This window comes from Coturnix japonica, chromosome 5 (genome assembly GCF_054131305.1).
Source record: "Coturnix japonica strain WE chromosome 5, WE-NBRP24, whole genome shotgun sequence".
NCBI classification, from domain to species: Eukaryota; Metazoa; Chordata; class Aves; order Galliformes; family Phasianidae; genus Coturnix; species Coturnix japonica.
In genome coordinates this window covers 31,899,061-31,925,580 of record NC_140667.1, presented here as the reverse complement: position 1 = coordinate 31,925,580, position 26,520 = coordinate 31,899,061, and the positions used below count along the sequence as shown (strand labels likewise).

At 34.5% G+C, this 26,520-nt stretch overlaps 2 long non-coding RNA genes across 2 annotated transcripts; both read left to right on the top strand.

Moving 5' to 3' along the window:
- Positions 1-344: 344 nt before the first annotated feature.
- On the top strand, positions 345-3,131 carry LOC107315002 (uncharacterized). Its single transcript, XR_014947201.1, has 3 exons — positions 345-455; positions 2,574-2,638; positions 3,036-3,131. It is a non-coding gene; the product is annotated as an uncharacterized LOC107315002 (long non-coding RNA).
- Positions 3,132-8,071: 4,940 nt separating this feature from the next.
- Positions 8,072-13,819, top strand: LOC146760748 (uncharacterized). The gene is made up of 2 exons (XR_014947197.1): positions 8,072-9,989; positions 10,864-13,819. It is a non-coding gene; the product is annotated as an uncharacterized LOC146760748 (long non-coding RNA).
- Positions 13,820-26,520: the final 12,701 nt, after the last annotated feature.

Below are 26,520 nucleotides of genomic sequence, written 5' to 3'. Positions count from 1 at the left end.
AAAAGGAGAATAATAATAGTAATGATAATAATATGTATATATAAAACAGATGATGCACAAAACATTGTTCACCATCCACCAACCGATGCCCAACTAGTCTAGAGGCAATGATTGTTCCTCAGTCAATTCCCCACAATTTTAAAAGTTTTCTTTCATGATGTCATGTGTTATGGAGTATCCCTTTGGCCAGTTTGGATCAACTGTCCTGGTTCTGTCCTCTCTCAGCTCCTCGTGCACCTTTGGCCGTGACTGCAAACAGGACAGAACATGAGGTTGAAACATCCTTGGCTCTGTACAGCACTACTCAGCAAAAGCTAAAACATCAGAACGTTAACACCATTGTGTTTCTCCCTAAGTACAGTAGACTGAATACAAAATGAAAAACCAGCGCCTCTCCCAGCTTATTCACTGCACTAGATAAAGTTGTCAGCTTCCAGATGAAGACAAACTAAAAGGTAATTATTCACGTAATACTTAGCTAAATTGTGGAAATCTTTAGTACAATATATTGTGAGTAAAACCATTTCAGAAAGTTTCTCAAGTGATTAGATGTTCCAGTAGAAACTGTATTACACAAAGCACACATCTGGGTACACAGCAGAACCGGTCTTGTCCTTGATAATTATCCTCCACTGAATTCATTTTGCCAGCCAATTTGGAGTCAGAATATGAAAATATACTGCATTTTCTCTTTGACATATTTATTCCAACAGTACATTTCATACTCATATAATTATGGGCACAATAAGGTTTTCTATTTTCTGACACACATGACTTCTCGATCATGCCAAACAGAAAGTTGTTTGGTATATATTTTAAAAATATATAAGTAATCCTAACATTCTCAGATGAGGAAAACCCAACAAGTTCATTCACTCTTAACACTAAAATACTCATTCTGCTAAAGTCTGAGGGCTAGCTTCATATGAATAATCTTCCATATGAATTTTGCATTCTATCTTCAGAAAAGCCAGCTAGTTGTCTCAGTTTCAGATGATCTATCTCTTTAAGGTATAATGAGAATGTTATAAGACTTGTAAGGCTTGAATGCATGGCAGGTTGCTATACTATAATAAATGATCATTTTGGTTCATTGAGATAAAATACTTTTACTTGCATAATTTTGCACTTAAAGTTTACATCATTAAATCCTAATGTTCATTTAAATACATAATTTAACACAAACGTTTTTTCATACACATAGTCCTTTCATTTCACAGAAAGAGTTCAGAAGTACGCGTCGTTTAACTCTTCAGTAATTCAAACCAAGGAAAAGTGATTCAGCTCTTTCATTTTAGTTAAATTGCACATTCTTATGTCAGGTCTATCAGTGATCTTTGTATATTTACAAAATAAATAAATAAATAAATAAAATTGCTGTATTCCCCATGTCCACAGAATCACAAGTTTGTTGTGGCTAGAAAGGACTTTTTGCACACAATCTTCCCCTCAGAATCTTGAATTCCAAGACCTACCTCGTGGTCATTTCAGCCCAGGCTACCTTTGGTTTTCAAATCACTGCTGAGTGCCTCGTTGTTGGTGAGCATAAGATCATAGAACCATAGAACTGTAGAATCATATAATGGCCTGGGTTGAAAAGGACCTCAAAGATCATCTAGTTTCAGCCCACCTACTAGACCAGGCCTCCCAGAGCCACATCCAGCCTGGCCTTGAATGACTCGAGGGACGGGGCATCCACAACTTCTCTATGCAACTTGTTCCAGTGTATCACCAACCTCTGGGTGAAAAACATTCTCCTAACATCCAACCTAAATCTACCCTGGCTTAATTTAAAAACATTTCCCTTTGTCCTATCACTATCAAGCCATGTCAACAGTCATTCCCCCTCCTGTTTATAAGATCCCTTCAAATGCTGTAATGCCACAACGAGGTCTCCCCAGAGCCTTCTCCTCTCCAAGCTAAACAAGCCCAGTTCCTTCCACCTTTCTTCACATAAGAGGTGCTTCAGCTCTCTGATCATCTTGGTGGCCTTCCTCTGAACCCACTCCAAGAGCTCTTGACACACTTCTGGAACCTCCTGCATTGTTTATGCCCTGCTGTCTTATCCCTTTAATAGTTGTGAGGGAAGTTGAATTTCCCCATGAAGATCAAGGCCAGAGGATGTTAGAATGCTCCTGTCTGTTAATAGAGGACCTCAGATTCTTTTTCTTCACGATTAGGTGGCCCATAGCAGACACCCACTAAAGTGTCACTCTTACATGTCTTCTCTTTAACCCCTACATCTGACCTCTCAACAGATTCTTCATACATTCCCACACTGGGCTGCATGTACCTCTGTTGTTCTTGTTTAAATGCAATTGAATCTTCTCATCTTCCTGTCCTGCATAACATATGTTTACGAGTGTTAAAAGAAAACATTAAAATTACCATGTTGTCCAAAAAACAAAGCTCCACATACCTTCATGCTAATTAGATGAAACTCATGCTTACTTTATAGTGATGTTGCTGAAACAAAATTTTTCACCTAGAAATCTTTAACATTTTTATTATTTTTTTCTTCACTTATTTATCTTTGATTCTTAAACTGCTTTTGCATTCCTTTCCATGCAAAGGTGTTTAAGTTTAGACAGAGTGCAGAAGAGAGGAACTGATTCTAATGCCAGCTCAGCTTGAAAAGGTAAGATGATAAAAACTCTGAAATTTTAAAAATGCTTTTCTGCTACTTTAAAAATCCCTCAGTCTTTACCTTTACAAAAGGAAAATAAAAATACAGTCTTTACAATTAGATCTCTGAAAACTAATGGTCATGTGTCAAAAAGAAACAAGCAGACCTATAATGCAATTGTATAAAACAGAGAGTAATCATATTCATACCAATTTATTCCTTAATAAGTGTCAACTGACTTCATGGTAGATTAATCTGAGTTCACTGCTATAAAGTGATATAAATAAGAACATAGTTTAATTCATTCCTAAGTGATCAATTCAAAATTAAAAAGAAAGGCATTTCTGGTGGTGATTTGAAGCATTTTTCCTCTTCATAACTGGGCAGTTTTCTTGAGCTTTGTCCTCAGACTCTCAGCATCAGACTGTCTTGAAATCTTTGCTATTCTGGATACTGTGAAGCACAGCTGTCCATGGGAAATGGAAATCTTCTCCACAATTATTAGGTAAGAAGGCTGCTCTTTTCCTGATTTTGGGTTTAAATGTTGTAATACAACAAGATATATTGTTTTGTTCATTAATTGGTGGATTGAAGCAGATTGTTTTAGTTGTCTCTTTGTAGGCATAAAGCACTATTTGTAAAGCAGCACAGTTTGTTCCAAGCAGAGCTGTCTGTCGTAACAATCAAAGCCTGCAATCATATTTCTGCTCATTTTGAAGGCTCACTGTGAAATTTTTCAGGAATTAGAACTGCACCTTCAGATCTTTCTGTGATCTGGTTTAATCTATCTTTGGGATTATTTCTTTCTCTGAAATCCTGACAAGAGAAACATTCAGATGGAAAAGAAATATCATCTGTCTCAGGAATAAATCCAACATGTGCTCAGAAGTCAGTTTTATGGAGCCTACCAATCAAACAGTTGTGGGGAAGAATTCAGACATAACTAAGTAAACTTGATGACCTTCTCTGTTCTGAAAATACTAATGATGAACTTGCAGTATATAATGAAGTAATGTGAAAATAACTGTTTGAACTGATTTAAGCCCCAAGAATCAGAATCACTTTCAGAATGTAAAGTAAGCTACACATTGTACAGTTGTATAATGGTGCTTTTATGAGAATTACCAAAGTCTTTTTGAAGCATCTGGAAAGTAGATAAACTGTGGGAAAGTGAGAAACAAGCTATGTTTATTCTTTATGGTGAATTCGGTGTATGGGAAATTGGTAATCACAGCCTGAACCTCTGATTAATCAGCTGAGGCAAGTGTTGGGTCAGCTGTAGGAGCACAGATGAGAGTAATTTAGCTGTGCTCCTGGAAGGGGTGGAGCTTGATTCCACCTCCTCTAGACCTCATTTAGAGTCTGACCACCACTAAGGCAGAATTTCTTGGAGATTGCTCTTTGGTGGAGATTGTCTCAGCAGTTCCCAGTAGACTGAAGGCTTCCATATGGGTGAGTTTTTCATGCAAATAGCCTTTTGGGTATTTACAACTACCATCTTTTCATTATTGTCTTCATATGCTTAGTAGTTACTAAAAGCTTGACAGACAGTAAGGGAGACTTCATTTAAAGCACCTTGTATAATCCATTTAGTTCTGTTTTGTGAGCTTTTTGTTGAGGGAGGGTTGGTTAGGGAGGGTACAGGGCTGCTCAAGGAGCTGAGAGAAAGAATGGTAATCCCTGAGTATTCCTAGATAGCTTGATTTCAAATAAAATTCCAGTCATCTAAAAAACATTAGTATGATATATGTGTGTTATTGATACTTCTGTTTGCTTCATATTCTGGGAGATCATTTCTTTTCTTATTTTCTTTAGAAGCCTGTGTAAAAGAGGACAGAAATCAGCTAAAAGATCACCACTCCTAATGGAAACTTATGTTTTAGAGTATCATACAAGTGCTTAAGACAATGCAGGTTACTTTATTTTTTCCTTTTATTCCCTGTAATAACCTGGAAATTCTATCCTAGAAACATAAAATGTGCATGCATGAGTGCATGCAGAGACACATTTATTGGTGTCATAGCAGAAAAGGATTAAAATGCAGGTAGCCTAAACAGAATAGTTTCATTTTCCTTAGATTTATCTATTAGGAAGTTGAAACCTTGAAAAATATTAAAATTCATTACATAAAACTTCTTATTTATGACATCATTTTGTCATGTTATTGGATAGCACTTGTTTGATATCTCAAATGACTCATGAGTCTTTGCAATAGCAGTTATCCATACTGATACAGTTTATCATTATATCAACTATTCCATGAAGAAAAGAAATATACACAAACATAAAATCAACTTGAACATAATTTGAGTGAAGGCATTTTAAGAGTTGGATTTACAGTCAATCTAAACTTGCCTAGGCTTAATTGATGGTGCTGTGGTCCACAATGGTGTGAAAAAGAACTCTGTACAGTATGTTTACTTTTAGGTAAAATCAACTGTTTCTTTGACTGGCTTTTTTTAACCACTGTGAGAAACTAACTCAAACAATCACCAATTGGCTTATATAGGAGATGTATAAAATCATAAGTAGAAACTCTAACTTAGAAACAATACTCTGAATTAGTCTGCTTAGAGGAAAGTGTTGTTTCCAATACTTTTTTTTTTTTTTTTCCTTTTAAAGAACGTTAGCTAGGATTAGAATAATTCCCTGACAAATATTTCTCCCAGTACTGCTGACTGGAGTTTTAATGCTTTCTCATTTATTTTTTCATTTATTTCCCAGATTTCAGACTTTTGAATGCTTACCTTCTCCTCTGGCTGAAAGAGACTGTTTTGTGTAAGCTCCAATACCATACTAAACAGGCAAAATGAGACACATGAAATTCATAGACCTTGGCTGCATAGATAGCCAAGCAGTAGAAGAAGAATTCCAGCTGAGCTAACAAGAAAAACTACTGAGAATCTGTGGCTAGCCAGCAACAGATTAGTGTGATATATTTCTAACACACTACAAAGATCTGATGTTCTCAAAATCAATGGAGCTGAAGATTCTATAAACCTGGCTTTTAGGGCATAACGACATTTTTTTTTTTTTTTTTTCTCCCGAGAGAGTAATTTCAAAACCATGTTAGAACACATATCTGATACAAAGACCTTCAATTTTCTGCATCCTATTTTGTTATGCTCAGATTCCCGTGTTGTTGTATATATATTCAGTTCTGGAAAGCTATTTGAAGTTCCAGGAAATTCTGGCCAGAATATTAGCAAAATTGGTTGAATAAATCCACAGATAACCAGCATATGATAGATAGATGGAAATTAATAATAGGAAAAGGAGTAGAGATTTTTTTGCTGCTGAAACAGATTTGAGTGTAATGTGAGACCATCATTTTAATCATTTTTGACAAATACAACCTGGAACATTTATCAAATCATCATATTTCCTGTATTGAAAACTGAAATAAGTATTGAATATTTTTATGGTCATTGATATGTATCAAAATTATTTTAAAATGTCTCAATACTTTGTTTAATTTTTCTTAGTGCCAAATAATAATTCCTATGAATACGTCAGATGCCATTTCTTGTGAGAGAAATGGGTTAATCTAAAAAGCTGGAGGATATCTTTTCTAGAAATTCCTGTCAGAGATATCATAGACAACTTGTGGCTTTTGAGCTAGTTGCTGGGATCTACTTTCTTAGAAATTTTTTTAAAAAGTGAAAATTTTAATGCCACTCTTTAAATGGTGTGGATTAAATTTTAACTTTATGCAGATTTTAAAGAAATAAGCTGTCTGTGGATATGGTATATACTAGAAGTTTGTACTCAGGAAATTACACATTAATCTCTTATACTTGCATAAAGTCATACCTGTATCAGTTTTGCTACTAATGTCCTGCTATGTGTTGTAGGATATTCTGTTTCAATATTCATACAAAAAAAGTGTTCTGCTTCTTCTATCATTATTGTACAAAGCATATTATAACTTAAGAATACACATTTCCAGTCTAATCAATCATTTTTTAAGATATCAGTGTAATCAAGTTTGATATCTACTTTGTTGTAATGCAAAGATGCATAACTGTAACATTCATAGTGCTTTTATGCCTTAGTGATTAGAAAAGTAGAAACTTTTGATATTATATAGAATCTTCAAATAATGTTTGCTATAAAGGGACATAATTTTTAGTGGACAGTATACAAACAGATCTGTCACTGGTGAAGTGGACTTTAATATTAATACCCATTAATACTGTGATGCTTCTTATCATACTAATAGTTGATTACCTTCTCTGAGGGGCTGAAATAATGATGATGCTAATGTATGAAAATAAATCACTAAGTGTGTACTCTGTGCCATTAGTAAAATGTCTTTAAATGATAATAGAACAAGTATTTAAATAATTTTGGAGTTCTTGCCTTTGTGACTGAAGCAAATTGAGCTTGACTGGAAAATCCCTTAAGATCAGTCATCATGTTACTGCAAGGAATTGCAGGAAAAAGAACATGTACTTGCTTGTAGTCTCTCAAGATGTCCTAAATGTTAAAGATTGGACTTTTATTTTTTTTAAATCATTCTCACTTTGGCATACTCCAGCTTTTTATTCATCAGACCTTTGTCAACATTTTCAGGTTCCCTGACTGTAAGTGGATGTTCTATCTAACTATTAACATGTTCCTCTTTTTGAACAGCAATTTCTTGCTTACTCTAGCTTAATGCTATTCTACAAATAATGGTACAAAAGTAATTACTAGATTATTAATTTAACAAAATCTTCATTTTTTAATGTAATTAATTTCTTCAGTTTTCAGAATAAAAGCATAGAATTGATGTTCAATTTTAACATTTAAAAAAAACCTACAAAAAACCACCAACAACCACCAACAATAAATTACAGGCCAAGCACTTCATAAATCTAACATTTTATTGTTATCATGTGGAGGTCAAATAAATTTATAAATCAGTAAAGCACTGTACTGAAGTTTGATTTTTTTTTTTTAATGCATAATTATATCTACATATGTGATGGACTGCTGTTTAGGCACACTGGTTGCGGGGAGAATGTTCTACAGATAAATGTGTTCAGTGCTCCTTGTTGTGCTTATCCATGAAGCATCATGCTTATGCAAATACATCAAAGCCCTTAGTAATACAGCATCATACAGCATAGAAAATTAGGAATAGTATTGTGAGCTACTGGTATGTGATATGGTCCTTGACCAAATATTGAAAAGCAAAAGCTAAGTAGAACTGAGATTTCTTTTTATCTTTGAAAGCTGCTGTACAGTTGTATTCTTTAGGCTTATTTCATGCCTTCAGCTCTAAAATAGTTTTATCCCTGTTAGCATGATTTTTTATTTTTTTATTTTTTTGTTTTTTTATTTATTTATTTTTTCCCACTCAGTGAATAGTAGGTAAGGATACTTCAAATCAATGACCGGTAAATAAAATATTTGTTCAGAGCATGCCTATGCTCTCTATGAGAATGCTTTAATATTTAGAGAAATTTTAGTGAGAGTATTCTCTCTTCTAAATATACTGGGGCTTAATCTAGCACTGTCTTTCCAGTTGACAACATGTGGTTAATTAAAATATTCTGATTTGACTTCTGAAATTCAATTTATTAAATGAAAATAAGCAAAATACTAACCACTGAAACGTTTCATTTCATAGATCTATTCATATTGTTAACCAAAAAACTGTAAATGAATTACATATGGAAGTAAGGGTTACAGCTGCAGTAGGAAAAAAAGATAATAAAAAGATGTGGGTTTTCTTTGGGGAAAAAATGTCACCCTTAAAAGACATGTATGCATTTGTATTTGAGAGGAAGAGGGAATATGTGAATTTAAGAAAAATTGTGAAGGGCATATCATCACCTTGATGTAACAACACAGGGCAGTAAAGAGGTAGACAGTCATTTTCTTGCCCAGCCAAAAATTATTGAAGGAATTATTACAAGGAAAAATATAACTTTCTCTGTATTTTTGAGTGTAAAATCACTTATTATTAGTTTTTCTGAAGGCTTCTGTGTCCTGATACATGACATCAAGTAAGCAAGAAGATCAAACAATAATTATTCATTATTTGTATAGATACTTGATAATAGGCTGTATATTCATGTTTCAAGTAACTCCTGGAAAGCAAACAGAATGCATGCCTCAGAAAGATAAGCAGCTTTCCTATATTCTATAATACCAATAATAATTTCTAACAAAAATAGTAATAAAAAGGGTGAAATTCCATGGTTTGAAGTTTACAGAATAATAGCTGACTCAGGTCAGTCAGCTAAAATTAATAATGTTTTCATTTGGCTGCATAAAGTCTATTTCATATACTTAGCAAAGAGGAACAAAAGTCTATTCTGATGTGAAGTGACACTTGAGACAAATAGAAGCATGAAGTTATTCCACTAGTGTTGTTGTAGGATGGTCCAAATAACTATATTTATATTTATTTATTTATATTTGTTTCTTCTGTACACCAAACAGCTTCTCAGGAATATTCTAACTGAAATTCAAGAACTGACAAAATAAATGCATATCCAAATACATAGTTGATTTCTATATATGTATTTCTATTTACAGACTGTCTGCTTGATATTGGGAAAACTCAATACATGAAAAATATATGAAAATTAAATCTTGCTGCACTGTACTCCATATACTCAATATGTTAAATATTTGAAGAGTATAATTGCAGAATATTTGTAAAAAACAAACAAACAAAAAAAGAAAAAGTGCTGCTATAGTTATTCAACAAAGAAAAATTTCAAATCAACAGGTGGTAAAGTCATTACCAGCAAAGAAGAAAACAGAACTGTAACATTTGAAAGACCTTGCAGAGGCACACAGCTCTTCCTTCAAGAAATCCTTAAAAAAAACTCTTAATGAAGACAAATTTTAAATGTACTTTCTTAACATAAAGAAATAAATTCCTCTGCTTGTTTGGCTGGTTTTGCAAATATTACTTGTAGTTTAGTAAGACTGGTATATTTCTTATATATGTCATTACTTCCTGTAACAAAGAACACTTCTTTTGAACTACAGAACTGCTCATTTGTTATTGAAAAAACATTATATTTTTAGTCAACATTGGTTAAACACATAGTGGTCAATAATGTTGAGCTGTGAATCCAAAGGGTATATTTAGTTATCTATATATAGATATTATGAAATGCTTCAATTTCATTTTTATTACCTTCCAATCAATTAAAGTTTTGGTGAAAAAAAAACTCTCCCTAGTCTTCCCTAGGATTTGAAAATTTTCAGGAACTCCTCTTCTTGGTGAAGATGTGGACATGATGAATGAAGAACCTCCTGTGTCCTGGCAGAATGAATGCCACACAGGAATTTCAGCTCTACATTTCCTGACTTGGGGTGACCTTTAAGGAGCTATAGAAAGTATTGGGGCAGACAGGTGAGTTCCACAAGGGCAATAGTTATCTCTAACTCAGTGGGGTGAAATTCTGAATTTCCACTCTGGAAACTAAATTCTACTTTATTTTTGCTTTTGAAGAATAAGCAAGTAATATTGTGCTTTGGAATTCTCTTTACATTACAACTCTAGAGAATAATATTCTTTTTTCATTCCAAAATAACTTAGTAAGAAAATAGGCAATAATTATCATGTAAAAAAATGTCTTATTCTGTTCTTTCAGAATACAGAACAAAGAACCTCTTTGTCTTCAAAGGCTAGACAGGCAGATACTTATAAAATAAAGCAGATAGATACTTCAATAAAATAGAACTCGATTTGATTCCTCTAACTTAAAAAATAAAATGAAAATATTTACTTAAAATTTTTGTCTTCTTGGACAACATTTTCATCTTCCAAATTTGAACCAGTATTTAAGTATGGCGTGTAAATGATGTAATGATATAAAGTTTTTCCAGCATTTAAATATGAAACAACTGAGGGAAGTAAAATCATATTTAAAACATTTATAAAATAACTGATGAAACTAATTTTTCTCTTTCTCTCTTTTTCTGTTTCCTTCTTTTTTTTTTTTTTTTAGCATAGAAATATAAATAAAATAAATGAAAATTCTAGTGAAAACATCACTTTGCTGTCCTAGAAAATTATACCTCCATTCAAATCCAACTATTTGATTTAACTGTTAACTGAAGGGAGCCAATTTTCTTACTTCTTATATTAATATAAAAAATTTCAAATCATAAACAATATTCTGAGGAATAAAACCAGTAGAACATTTGTTAAAAGCTTTTATAGTTACTATTTGTATTGATGCTTATTTGTACCTTACTGGACCTTTGTACATTCCGAGTTTTAGAACACTTTTCTTGAGAAAGCTTTTCACACCAACACTTGAATCAACCTTGCCTTCTTTGACAAGAAAGTGGACTATAGTGTCTTCTATCAAGCTAACCTGAATCTTGTGCTACACCTTGGCTTCAGTTTTCCCAGGAACTTTTTGCATCTAACATTAATGATGTCTGAACTAAATGTCTTGACAACAGAGCACAACTTAGTTGACTGAAGACAGCATCAAAGTTCTTGAAACAAAATGACATTTTGAAAATGTTTTATGGTGTTAAAATTTGTTCTACTCCAAAATGTATGATTGTGTCCATCAGATTGTGTCCTTAAAAATGTTTTCATTTGCTCTGCTTTATTTTCTTGAAGTTCACTACAAAAAGTAGTACGTAATTTAATGTTGATTTTAATCCTATAATCTCCTTCAAAGGTCTGATTTTGTTACTAGTAGTGAGATTACTGTGTGTTAGGTCATTTCAAAATCTTCTGTTGGTAGAGAAAAACAAAGCTATGCTATCTTACTGAAAATATTTTCTCTTGAAGCAAATCAGAATTCACAGTTCAAGTAGTACTAATTCCAGCCTGTTGTAGAACAGTGGGAGAAAAGCAAATGACCACACCTGTCATTGACATATGATCAGTTAATCTCATTTATTCCTTGGCTATGTGTACATTTATGACACAGATAATTAGCTCATACAAAAGCGGAGCTCATCATTGGTTCCCAATTACATACCATCCCCAAGTATCTTTGCAGCTTGTTGTTATCATACTGAAAGTTAGTCCCTTGCTGAGTTCACAAAACCATGGCTAGTTTCTCACCATCACAGGGCATCCTGTTGTTCTTGCTGTCCTTGCAGGTGGTATGGCTGCTTTTTTAGCTGCACTGTGTTTATGACCCTTCTCAGCTAACCAGCTGTAAATAACACTCTCTACACCAGCCCTCTGCTTTTGATTTGTTTTATGACAGTAAGGATACCCAGCATGGGATGAGTAAAAGAACAACATATTTTTGTGATAAAAATATAGTTGGAAGGTTTTGTACCATTATTTTCTCAGCATATTTTCAAAGGTGCACTTCAGTGTAAATTATGTTGTTTGTTTTCATAGGCAGAGCACTGCAAAATATTCCTGTGATCGTTCTGATGCATAGGTTGTCCGTGAAGCAGTGCAGCAATAGCCATTGCACTGCTACAGATGTGCCTCGCATATGCATAGTGTGCACACAATGCTTTTGAACTGCTGACAAAACTACCTCACAGTTCTGTAGAATGCCTCTTAAGTTACGGCTCTTCCAGAGGTCTGCGGCAGTTTTCTTGTGGTGCTAAGTCTGTTGATTTTTGTAGAGACAGACAGTAATCTGAAACATTTTTACTGCAAACTGAGTTGTAAATAAACTCTCCCCAGTAGTTGAAAGGAACAGCTTAGTTGTGCAAAGAAATGTTGATGACATTCATTTTCAAATAAATAATTCTATTTCTAAGCCCTCCTAGATATGTAAAATGTGTTCTCTAATTTAGAATTCATTACCAACAAGAATTTTTGAAGTAGATGTCCTTCTAAATAATTCACAGATATATTTTACACAATTTGTCATACAATTAATAGTAGTAAAATTGTTTCTATTCAGAGAATCGCATCAAATTTTCTAGAAAGTATAACTGTCAGTTACAAAAAGGAAGCTCTGTCCTAAATTTTGAATAACTGCAATAATTTTAACATAAATAGGATGATCTAGGAGAATACTGTAATGGAAAATTACTTATTTATTTTCGACATTTCTAAATGTTAATGTATTTATTAATATTTTATTACCAATATAAAGGACAAAATAGATAAATTATATGTATAGTAAATGGGACTATAAATTGTAGTGAAAGAATATTATGTAGATTATTAGATTGCATGAACAACTAAGTCATTATCAGTATGAGATGTAACTGCTTACTACTTTTACAGTTGAGTGTAAAGTAAGAAGAAAACAAGAACATGAAATAAATTGAATAAAATGAAAATGGAATACTAGTAGCAAAATAACAGAAATTTGTGTATAATGTGAAGAAAGGACTATCTGTCAGATTACAAAGAACAATTCCCATGTAAACCTCAATTAAGAAAAGATTAATCTGGAAAACACCCACAGCATAAGAAAAAAAGAGTAATATACCACACGTTTTACCTAAATGTTAGTATTGTTTTTCCTGAAACTAGAAATCCTGATTAAAAAATCCTATTAAAAAATGGCCTGATAAAAAAATTATTGGGTGTAAGCTGAAAATAAAACTGAACTTTTGCTGGAAAGATGTGGTGTTGAGCAGTCCGTATGGGTTATTCCCTCATACAAAAGTCTTATCCTACAAGTTTTATTTGCGTGGTGTAGGAATCCTCTTATTTCATCCCAGTGAGAAAAAGCTGAGGTGCTACCTTTGCACAATACTGGTCCTACACTATGGTTTGTAGATATGAAGAAGATAACACATTCTTGTAAGAACTCTACTACCAAATCTGAATTTCATTTTATTATTGCTACCATGACCACATTGATTGTGAAGGTGTTTCAAAGGTAGCGGTATATTTTTCTTTATTAATTAGACTAGAAATGAATTATTTAATGCATTTACACTTATTCCACCAGTGAAAACACAAAGTCTTGAGAAAGTAGATCACAAAGAAAGAAGAATTTATGCGAACTCTTTAAGAAGACTAGAAACAGGGCACATGTGAATACAAAGTGAATTGTGTCCACATAAAATGTGAACATTGGCAGATTGCTTTTTCTTCTTGCCAGTAAAAAGTCATTCTCAAAGTAATGGGTACTTTTAGGTAACTGGGCAATGATGTGTTTATCCTCTGACTGTGACTGTCATGAATATCACTCTGGATTTGTACATTCTTTGATTTTTTTTTTACAGATTTATACTTCTATGTTTTTTAGGAAAGTAATAATATTATTATTAAAATTAATTGCTAAATATTGTTGTGCTACTAATTCAGAAGTTAATGTGTATTTCTATAAGTGAAATGCATATGAAGAGGTCTGATATTTTCTTTTTTTAAAATTATTTTAATAAATCAAAAGGAGGATCCAGGGACTGTACATGTTTTATATGTGTATATATAGATATGTACAAAAAAGATCAGGTTTTCCCATATGCATGGGATTGATTATATTTCTCCAAAGCAATTTAAAATGCACTGAATTATACTTCCTTTAAGGTTCTAGAACATTCATAATAGAAGTTGCTGTTTATTTTCATATATATTTATAGGAAGGCTTCTTTGATGTCTTGTACATTCCCTTGCCTATAAAAAATGGGTGGGAAGGGGGGTAGGAAAACAACAGACCTTGTATTAAATTTAACGACACTCTACCTCCTCTCCTCCAACTTCAGATCTCATTTATCTTTTATGAGCTCTGGGCATTCTGCCATGATAAAACTGCATACTACTAGAATTCTAAAATCATTCAGTGATTACTTCTTTTTTTTTTTTAACCTATTCAACTCACTGTGACATTGATTCTGCCTCTTAAGAAGCTAGTTTTAATGATTCTATGCTTTAAATGCTACAGAATGTAGTTCAATATCCAAAGTTCTAAATTTGTATAATTACTCCATTTTCAGAGGAATTGCTCCATCCACTTGTTGTTAAAAATTGTAATGGAAATGCTAAGTCACAGTTTGAAGCAGTGACTGAGCTCCTGGTAGAAAGGCAGGGCCAAACCAGGGCAGCTCAGGTGCACGCAATGCTCCTGACTAGAAGGGGTGGAGACAGGGTCCATCCCTCCCCAGACCTCATTTAAGGGTTGGAAGGATCTTTCTGGAGATCCTTGTATAACTGAGGTCTTCTGAAGGTAAGTACTGGTTTTCCTTTATTTATTTATTGTATTTGTTGTTGTCATGTTTGAGTAAATCCTCAGTTGCCTCAGCCTGGGGTATTGCTACCCCCTTTTTTTTTTTACTTTTTTATTTTATTTTATTTTGAGAGGAAAATGAAATACTGTAATGTATTACATAGTATATGTGTATATGTGGCAAATTACAAATACTTTAATTTAATGGAAATGGGTTTTGTTAATCATCTCCATAGCTGCATTTTTAAAAAAACAAAACAAAACCCTATGGTTAAAATTCAGAAAAAAAAAATAAATCAGTTTTTGTTTCTATGTGGGTGTTTTTTTTTGTTTTTTTTTGTTTGTTTGTTTGTTTTGTTTGTTTTTTTTTTAGTATAAGGTAGCCCCTCTACTTAGGTCTTTATAATCTTTTCAGGTTGCTGAGATGATGGTTTTGAACATTTTCCTACTTCCACTAATTTAAAGATGTCCCATGTTCTCAGAGATTCTGATTGACTGAAACCAAGGAAGACTGAGCTGAATCAAATATTATACAGGAAGCTTCTTTTTTTCCTTTCGTAGGAATATGAGAAAGTCTACATCTCTTAGAAAAAGAAAAATAAGCATTTCAGGTGAATTATCCAAACATAAACAACCAAAATATTTCCATTATGCATTGTCCTGTAGTAACACTTCTTCCCAGGAGGCTATGCTTACAGTTAGAATCATGGAACAATCATGTTCAGAAAAGATCACTGACTTAATCTGGTCCAACTGTCTGTTTAACATCATTATGCCTACTAAACGACATTGCCCAGTGCCGTTATCTACTCTTTTCTTGAAAACCTCTGGGGACTCCACCAACTCTTCTTGGTTCTTCACTCCATTGCTAATCTTATTTCCCCTTACTTCGCTAAATTTATATTAGTTTCTAAAATGCCTTTATTCAATTCAGTGTTGATTACATTTGCAAGTTAGGAAGGTTTACAGTGAATGGTGGCATCTGCTGCTGCTCTCTGGCTTTCTTTTCATACGGTGATTGGCTGTTGGCTGGTTCAGCCCAATTTCTTATGTGGCAAGACCATTGTCTCGCTCCAATTTAGGAGTGAGGCAAAGGTTCTTTTGATATGTTATGCCCGGCGTGAGATTAAGAAGAAGAGCATTCAAATGTTGATCTGACCTGTTTATTAGAAATGATAGACAACTGAGGGGATGGGGAAGGGAGATCGACGAAATATCAAAATTAGGGTGATGGGGAAGGGAAAGTAGGCAATAGAAAAAGGTAGAAAAGAGCAAGAATTATGTTAAAGCGGGGAATAGTCACCTCCTGGATGCAGCAGCATCCTGTAGCACGTTGTTAACGTTGGTCTGGGGCAAAATAAGCGTAGGGGAGAGCAGCAGCAGAGTAGCAGGCCGCAAGCAGCAGATCGGTGAAATGCAGAGAAGATGGTCAGAGTACCGTGGTCTCTAGAAGCGGAGTCTCGGGCAGCGAGGTCCCACGGAGCAGAGTCTCGAGCAGCAATCCCAGGAGAGACAGTAGGCAGCAGTAGGACAACGGTGGAGGAATCTGAGGTCAGATACATAGAAACCTAAAAGGTTCTTCAGCATGCAGGCATCTTCTTCAGCATGCAGGCGTTCATGTAGAGAGGCATCTGATGACAGAAAACCTCCTTGTTTCCGTAGTGAGGCATCTGGTGTCAGAAAAACCTCCTTGTTTCCGTAGTGAGGCATCTGGTATCAGAAAACCTAAATTCGGGGTTTGTCCGTGCCCCTTTTTATCCTTCTTCTTCCCAGCCTTCGTGACATTTCTGGAAGGCTCCGGTCAGAGTCCTGTGATTTCCTCAGATATGTCAATCTTCCTTGAGATGGGCCAACACGAAAGGCCACTAAAGGGCCATTAGTCCTCAGAGATGACCACCTTCCTTGAGATAGACCAACACAAAAGACCACTTAAGGGCCATTAATCAGCATCTTATCTCCCTTAGCTCCCGGACTTGTCCATCTCTTAAACAAAGGGATTTCTCGAACCTTGGTTCCTGTGTGTCTCAGACAAAGGGAGTCCTGGAACCTTGGCCAGGACTTGCCTGAACTTGTCTATTTCAGCAAACTTTGAGACAGTAATGCAAAAAGCATGGCCTCTTACAACCATACATTAGAACAAGAAGCCAGCCCTGCTCCTTAGGTAAAATTCAATCTAGGTGTTTTTTTGTTTGTTTGGTTGGTTTTTTTTTTTTTTTTTTTTTTTTTTTTTTTTTTTCCCATCAGCACATCAAGGACAGAATCTACACTGTGACTTGCAGTTCCTCTCTTGATATTTTCCCAGCCCCAAGATTTAGTAAGATGTAACAGGGCAGAAACAAAGAAACTATGTTACAAACAATTGGTATTACAGAGCATACTTTGTCAGTTTTTAAAGGAAAAACTGCAGCTAAGGAGAACAGCTAGTTTTCCATCTGTCATTCAACTTGTGTTGACTCAACTGCAATTCACAAGTACTTTAGAAGCCACATACCGCCTATCAGCCAGCACAAAGGATCCAATCTTTTCTACTGTTAGAAGACTGTATAGTTGCATGCTATGTTACTAAAGTTTTAGCCTTCTAACTACAAGTTATTGACCTAGCTAAAATGAAACTTCCTTGAGCTCAGGATCTAGTCTGTGTGTCTCACTGCAACTATGAGAACACAATGACCACCTTTTTTTTTTAACTCCCTGAAGTAATCCAATTAGGAGACATTTTTTTCCCCATTTGCGCTACTATAGTTTTATGTTTATTTAAAGTTGATTTTTTTTTTGTTTTTTGTTTTTGTTTTTTTTGTTTGTTTGTTTGTTTTGTTTTCAGATCAGGTAACAAGGCCTGCATGGAAAGACTCTGTATGTGTGAGAAAGAGCTCCTTTCATACGGGTAAATTCTGATTAATCCTCTGATTTCAAAACGAGGTTAATGTTTCAGTGACCACATCCCTTCTTTCAAAAAAAGAGACATAGGAGGGAGGTTTTGTAATCGTTTTTACTGTGTGTTCTCGCACCACAAATTTTAAAAATCAATTTATCTCAGAACTTCTTTGAAACTTTGACGATGTGTCTCAGAAGTTTCTCTTTAGTATTTGACAGGTGTCCAATGTTCTACATGAAGATATATCCCTGAGAAATGAAGTAATAAGTGTTTTTCTTCTTCTTCTTCTTCTTCTTTTTTCTTTTCTTTTCTTTTTTTTTTTTTTTGTTGTTGTTTTTTGTTTTCTCACTTGCATTTTCCTCTTGTTATCTAAACAGCCACGGGTTGAAATCTCCACAAACAAAAAGAAAACAGTGTAGCTCCTAGGATAGGTTTCTGTTCAGATTTCTAACAGCAAAACTTGGACATTATCAGCTTGTCACTCAGTTTATCCACAAGAAATAAAGTCATTTGTTGTACTGTGAATGTGATTATGGAGTCTCAGAGCTGCTTGCTTCCATTCACAGATGCATCACTTGTGCTTGGGATGCCTTGCTTCTCTTGAGTTTGGCTACGTTTGTGAGTCACTATTTCATGTATGATGGGTGTTTCTGAAATAGGTGTGTTGTATCTGTGAAGCTGGGAAGCTTTCAAGAATTGTTTGTTGCTCTAGTGATTTGTTTCTGTCCTAATAACAACAGCAGTGCTCCAATATGTTATGTGGAAGCTTAAGAAAGCCTTTTAATGGTATTCCATTGTCATTCTTTTATTACTAGATCTTTAATAGTATTTTTAATCTCTCTTGTCATTAGGTAAATTTCCAATGATAATTCATTTTTACTTCTGCTAGAAACCAGGAGAAAAGTAAGATATGAAATAGTTACTGAAGGAAACCTGAACTACCTCAAAGACATGTCCTCCTTAGACTAAGTTAACTCCAAGTTAATACACAATTTTAAATTTAAATATGTAACTTATTTTTTATAGCTATGATGATTAAGGGAAAAGATGGATAGCTGAAAAACTATTTTGAAATTAAATTTTACAGACTAGTCATCTTATTTTTCATATTTTTGCAAAGCTGATTTGACATCTTCAGTGATTGTTTTAGTGTTGCTTTTTCAGGGTGTGGTGTAGGGTGGGATAGGAAAGTAATTGTGCATTGATATGACTTCTTGCAAAAGCAAAGCAGGTGAGGAAGAACATTTATATTGTGTAAGAGACTACAGTGCATCTTTGGAGAAGGTTAGTCTGCTTAAAACTAACTTTAAAACTAATAACTTTAAAACTAATCCTGCTTGTGTGGACAACTATGAAAAGAAACATTTCCCAAGAGGAAGTTAGAAGAGCCTAACACTGCAAATTAAGACACTAATCTTTGCTTCTTTCTAGTGTTAAAGTATTAGTCAGGATTTCTTTATGTATGTCCTTATTTCCTGTCTTTATCAGGGTGGATGTATTAAGATACAACAACTGTCTAGTAGTTGGTTCCTAGAGGTAACAGATTAGAAGATTCAAAAAGAGAATTGATAAGGAGAGACATTAAGTTTTATTCTGAGGATCTGTATTTGTTTCAAGTCCATGCAATGTTCTGTGGGCAACATTAAATTTATTAATTAACAATTCATTCTCTTAATAGTCTAAAGAGAGTATTTCTTTATTCTAGATGGAAGAAACTTTCTGAAAATTCTGCTGCATACTTGTGTAGCAGAAATATTAAGTCATGGCCTGAAGCAGTGAGTGAGCATCTGGTTGGAAGGCAGGGCCAACCCAGTGGAGCTCAGGTGCATGCAATGCAGCTAGAATATATTGTTCCCAGATCTCATTTAAAGGCTGGTAGTGAAGCTGAGGGCATCTCTTGCCAGAGATCCTTGTCTACCTGAGGTCTTTTCCTTCATTTCTGTGGCTGTTGCATTTGGGCTCGTTCTCATTCGCTGTAACTGATGGCTTTACCATCCCGCTATTATTATGGTACTTTCCATTCTATTTTAGCACTACAACTGGGTTTATAATGTGTTTTTTGTTGTTCTTGGTTTTTTTTGGCTTTTTTTTTTTTTTTTTTTTTTGGTTTTTTAGGATATCTAGCAGATCAACTGAAACAACATATCAACTCTGTGTAATACCTTAGTGGCTTTTCTTTGCATGTTCTTTTATGTTCTCTCTGCAAATGAATACACAAAAAGAATATATTAAAAAAAAATTGCTATTAGCTTCCTCAAATGATTCAGGACTAGATTCAAATTTAAGTTTATTCAGACCCCCTGAGGCTACGTTGCAAGGGTCTGAGGCAAGCTGTCCCAAATTTTATCTTTTCTGATATTGCTGATGTCTATCTTAATCATGAGAGAACAATTTATCATGCTACTCTGTGGAGTAGCAATACAATATTTACCTGCTCTTTGAACTCTGATTCTGTATAATCCTAAATATTTTCGTTCCCATGTCTCCTAACACAGGCTGCTAGTATGATCTAAATATGGAAAGTCCTCTCAAGAATGTTGTTTTGAAATGTTAAATTGCACATTTATATCTTGGAGTATTTTCTGTAACATTAAGAAACAATTTCAAATATTTCAGAAGAAATAAAATGTTGTGGTTTCTGGATGTAAGTAAAGGTGAAACTTCAATAGGAAAATGGGGAGCACTGACGATTAAAATAGTGTTGGAATGTTAAAATCTTACTATGTGATTGTTTCTATTCCAAAAGTAGGCTTTCTTGTGTTGATATTCAGTAATCAGCTGCAGGATTTTATTCTGAGTTGGCAACAGAACTCATTCTTGTAGCCATGTGCTTCCTTGTGTTCGTGGCTTTTTCTGTTTTTGTTTTTTTGGTCCAACAGCTTATCCATCCCCTTTTGCTCCTACATTTTACTCTGTTCTGCATAGTTGTATTTTCTGATCCTCTTTTTTGCATTTCATTTTCTCAGTTTTTATCCCAGTAGATTTCTTTTCAAAATATAGGTATGAGGAAAACAATTTGGGAAATAGAATCCCCTCGGAGGGGAGGCTTCAAGAAATGAAATAGTTCAGTTGAGACATAACAATTAGTTGCTTACAGGTTTGGATGAATGCAGTATGTTGGTGGCTGTTTGCCTCTTTAATAGTGGTTCTGTACTAAGTATCTTTACTTTCAACATATTTTGAGGTAAAAAAGAATTCTTAAAATACAGTGATGGCTACAATTCAAGTATCTTCTTAATTAAAGTTTTTATTTCACTTAGGAACACAAATAGATTTACTGTCATCTTTGGCAGCATTTCAACAAGCTTTGCACAAATAATAAAATCCACTTCTGGGTATTAAATCAGCATATGTAATTGAAAAGATTATGTGACAGCTGGACTAGTTGATGGGGAAAAAAATAGTTTTGCTAGCTGAAAAGATTATTACTAAGGACCTCACAGTGGTGAGATATCAAAATGAAATACAGATTTTACCTTTAGCTGTTGGCATTGTAACTCACAGGGCTGAAATTTATACATGCAACCCAATGGTTCTTCTTTATTGCACTTTTTTCCCCGCTCTATATATTAACAAGATCTTGCCCTTTACCTGGACTGCACTAAATTATAGCCAGGTGGTACGTTTTTGAATCCTTGACTGAAGTGAAACAATGATCTATACCAGCTGTGCTGTCTCATCTGCACAGAGACTTAACTATCAAAAATGTTTATATTCAAACTTATTTACAATTTGCCTGTAATAAATGAGTACAAAAGCACTTTATTTTTCAGATATCTAATGCATTAATCTGAGGGGGTATATTATGAGGACACTAATTGCCAAATTCAGTGGTATAACTTCAGAGAGTTAGATAGGATTGTACAGGCTATAAACTTGGAATGAGTCTGAGTTTTAGTGGCTTCATATTATATTCTATCAGGAAAGGATGATAATGAGCTATTTGTGTTAGTACAGTAGTGAAACATTTTTCATAAAGATACTGTGTGATGATTTCACTCTACATCAATTTTATGCACAATACTTGATGGTCAGTGCTAGCCAGTAAAGATAGGGGTAACAGCCATTTAAAGTGTAATTCATTCTTTTTCTATTTAACAGAAAAAACATAATACAAGCATAAAAGCTACTGCAAAAAGAACACTTCCCAAAATGATATCTTGTGTGTCTCATCTTTTTACTTGAATAATATTGAACTGGGAAAATGGAAACTACTCTAGAGGACAAAATTCTCAACATATTCATGACGTGATAAGCTCACATACAACTACAGTACAAGGTACATAATGCTATGCTATATTATGCATCCACATATTCAGTTCTGAATATTCATAAGTTCAGGTATAATAGGATTTTGAATCTGGCAATATATATGTGTCTAGTTCTACTACTATTAGGTTGTTCACAACCTTTTTGGAAAAGGTAGTTAAAAAATAAGGGTCAGGCATTCCTGGTTCCCATGCTCTGACCTGTTGTTTTTGTTTTTTTTATATGCCCTCTGACAAACTTGCTGAAACTGAGCTTTCTTGAGGTATATCTGATGCTGATGTGACTGGTGACCCAGATTTTATGTAATTTGGTTTCTAGAAATTTTACTTCAGACTACTGGATGGTGAGTTTGATAATAAGAATAATAAGAACTACTAGGAGAGTGGTTAGGCCCTGGAACAGGCTGCCCAGGGAGGTTGTGGATGTTGGAGGTGTTCAAGGCCAGGTTGAACAGGGCCCTTGGCAACCTGATCTAGTAAATGTGTGTATTTGGTGGCCCTGCTAGGCAGGGGGGTTGGAACTACATGATCCTTGAGGTCCCTTCCAACCTGAGTCATTCTGTGATTCTGTGCAATGTGTAGCTTGTGAACACTGCAGTTCTGTCACCTTATACATTTCTGTTTACTTAAACTTTTTACATTTCTGTATTAAGCAGTACTTTAAAAGCCCATCTAGATAGGGCTTCTGTGTTCATGACAGGGAAACTGATTAATATCATTCTGTAACACCTTGAATGCATCTCTAAAACTACCGAAGAGCCTACCTCTTTCATTTATTAGTAGGAGATAGAAAAATAGGCTTATTTTCTTCCTTTGTTTTGAAAGACAAACCCAAACGTTTCTCCTTCTAGTTATTTATAATTATTCAATTTAGATGCAATTTTTTTTTTTTTTCTTGACTTGGTTTATTGCACACTTTGGTATTAATGGATTTTTATAGAAATATTTTTTTGCATGATAAAATTCATAAAGATGACTTATAGGAGTCACTTTATTTGTTGCAGAAGGAAATGTAGCCAGAAAAGGTCAAATAGGAAGCGTTCTTAGAACAGCAAATTTTTGTCTGATTATGCTGTTTTTGAAATAAGAAAAGGTAATTGACATTTTCTCACCCTGATACTCAGACAAAATGACTACTTTCCTCATATCTCTTCTGCACAGCATTCAAAGCATAAATGGAAATGTCTTCTGACAAATTGCAAGTAACTCAGCAGTCATTAATAGTAGTTTATGTGAATCATGTATAATATAATTTATTCTGGGATTGCTGAAATTTTATCAGATCATCACTCTCTGAAAGTACTGAATAATATATTGACCTCCCTAAAGGAGAAAAAACAAACAAAAACAAAACAAAAAAACCCAAAACTTTAGATACAGCTTATCTGGCATTTTGCCTTCCCATTATGAAATAAGTATCTGCATTAACTGCTTAGCAAAGATTCATAACATGTTGTTGTTCTGCTTTATTCAGTGTAAGTAGGGATGATTCTGAAATTAATATCTCAGATGTGAACTGTCTCATGCTGCTTGTAACTTTCTTGTGTAAACAGTCTTTCACCTACAGATACAAACAATACCAATTACTCTTATTTTGTGGGGTGTTTAACACAGTGCTTGAATCCAAGTTTACTTTTGGTACATTTCTTACTGAAAGTAAATTGACTGAAGTGTAGAATTATTCTGCTCTTTGTGTAAGTTTCTTGGTTTTCTAAGTCCTCCACAGCAGAAATGTCTCTGCAGAGAACTGTCATATCTACACTAAAATAATAATAATAATAATCTAATTTTATGTGAAGTTGTATTTAATCTAGTATTTTGTGGCTAGTAGAATATTTTTAACTTCTTGTTATGAAATAAGTCAGTTTAATTATTTGAAAACTGATCTGAAAAAAAGTTCTTAGCTGTCAGTTAACTGATGCTAGAGTAAAACACTTTCTGACTCAAGTTCCCATCAACACTACAGCACTGTTTCTAAGACCATGTGTTAGATTTGACTTCCGCTGGTGGAACTTGTCCCTGAAATACTGCTGTATAAATAATTCAACAATTTGAACCATTTCATTTGAGCTACCATGTCATCAGTTAAAATGACCGTTTCAATCTTCTGCTGTTGCGATAAGTACTTATTCTTTTTGCAAGATAGATTTCTGAAACTGAAGACTTCTTAAAACTAAGCTTTCAGCTTCATGAAGACAAGGTACTAGCACTTACTGATTTAACCACTTAAATTTCTTTTGTATCTTAGAACGTAATAGGATTTTAATTTTTCATTTTATAAATAAAAGTTCTTTTAGCAAGTATTAACTACAATTTTAAGAACCAATGTTTCTATGACTTCTAACTACTGTGAAATATTGCAGTCATGTTCTGCTTGTAAGCCAAATACTGAATGAAGTGACTCATCCACTGTGTTTAGCATTCTGTATTTGGCTCATTTGATCTAGTGTCATTTCAAGGGACTCATTTGTTAAGAGAATGTTACTGTTTTCATTCAGACTCCTCTGTTTTCAAATTATCTGCACAGAAGATTGAAAACTTTTGTATTCAATATTCTTTGTGTTGGAATTTCTGAAGGTGAAATTAGTAAGCATAGATATATTTTAAGATGTAATGATCAGGTTGCTCCTGGGTAGCCCGAAACAGTTTTGATCACTGAGTTCTGTAAGAGGTGGACAGTCTGCTAGACAAATATTACTAAAAACTCTGGTACATACTTTACCTAATTCTGTGCTTAACCATTCCATCTCTTGAAATTCATACTTTTATTTTCTTTTCCTATGTGTGGTCATTGTGGTTGTGATCACTTCGGGAAATGTAGAATATGTGGTCTTTTCAGATATTTTACTTTGAGAATCTAAAGCTCAAGGGAGCACTTGATTAGTGTTGATTCCCTTGAGGAAGACCAAAATTTTTTACATTTTTTTTACAAAAAAAAAAAAAAAAAAGACAGGTAAGATTACCTGCGTCATCTTAACCTGTGCAGTTAAAACAAACTGCACAACCTGAGGTAGTCTCAAAGCAGCAGACACTTGTCAGGACAACTCTTTCCTCTTCTCCCTGTTCTGAGTTTCTGTAAATAACAGTATAAGGCATGTTAGCTGAGTCTATCTTGATTTCTCCCCTGATTCATACTAGTGTGTTTTGCTTTTCATATTGCTTTCTTTTCTGCATGGCTCATGTATGATCAAAAGGATTTGCTGGCACCAAATAGGATTTTATGATCAAAGAATTTACTCAGCATATGCCTCCTGGCTGCTTAGCATGTTCCAGCTTATTTCAGTGTAGTTCAGCCAAATACGGCTCATTTTCAGTTTGTTTCTCATCTCTCTCTTGATGCAAAAATCAGTTTAAGGCTTAGAGAGCTGGAGTTGCACTTTCTGCATATTGATGGTAAACGGAAAACGTCCTGAATGCAGGAATCCATGTCACGTATTTCTGTGGAGGACAATTAATGAAATCACCAGTATATCGCTCATTCCTTGTACCTAATAGGTTTTACAGAACTCATATCATCCAAGAGTTTTCTAATTTCTTCTGCATGCTCTCCTCTGTTATAAATACACTGTACACTCTGACAGCCTGAATAAAGCAAGGTTGGTCACAGCTCCACGTCCAAGATCCAACCACTAGTAAGTCTGAACACATATTTCTGATAGGTGTATGCAGATAGAATAATTGTATGTAAATATAGGTTTCTTACTATACTAATAAATGCAAAATGATGTACAGAGCATTTAAAGGAATGTGGGAAATGCTGATGGCCTCATCCTGATGCTCACTCTGTCTGAACTTTATGGAGGTGCGATACCAGAAATACTTATATTCATATATACAGTGTAGATACCTTCAGTAGGTGGGCTTAGTGTCTTGGTGTCACCTGTGTCTACCCTCAATCTCCCTACCCTTAAATGTTGCCTGCTGCAGCTTCATTCCAGACTTCTTTCTGTAGTTGTTTATGTGAACTTGTTTCACTCTAATTCTAGGAGGAAGAGGAGATGCGTATATTAGAGTATATCTGATGGTGAGATTTAAGACAAATCCTAGTCAGATGGACAGATGGAGAAGGGAAAACAGGTAATAGAAAAAAGGTAGGAAATAGAAGCAAGGAAGTCAAGAGAGAGATGGTCAAATCTGAGGGCACCAAAGTTGTTCATGGTTAGCCTGTTAATCTTCTGCGGTGATTGGTCATCAGGGATTGTGTTGTTCAGTTGGTTACTACTACTTTCCCACAGCAGTACAAACCTATTTGCAAGTCCAAAGTGGTTGAGTCAGCTCTCTTCAGAGTGACAGTTTCTGCCTTTTGAATCTCAATAGGAGCTCTTCCAGGTTTTGCAAATTTTAAGTCAGAAGATAAAAGGAAGCAAGGAGATGCCAGTTGTATTGCATCTTCACAAGGCATAATGGTATCATTTTCCCATTTCCCATATAAAGCTGGAGTCATTTGTTCCCATGCCCAGTCTTAAGCCATTTGAAACTCCTGAGTGCTCCCTTTTGGAGACAAACAGATCCAAATAAATTCTTTCAAATGTGAAGTTGTCAAAAAAATGGTGTTGATTGCTACTGTGTGACACCAACCACTTGTCTCCTGCATAACTCAGTCTTACAGCCAAAAAAAAAAAAAAAAGCCACTTGAGAAGTGAGATTTGAGGAGGAAAAACAATACAACAGAAGACT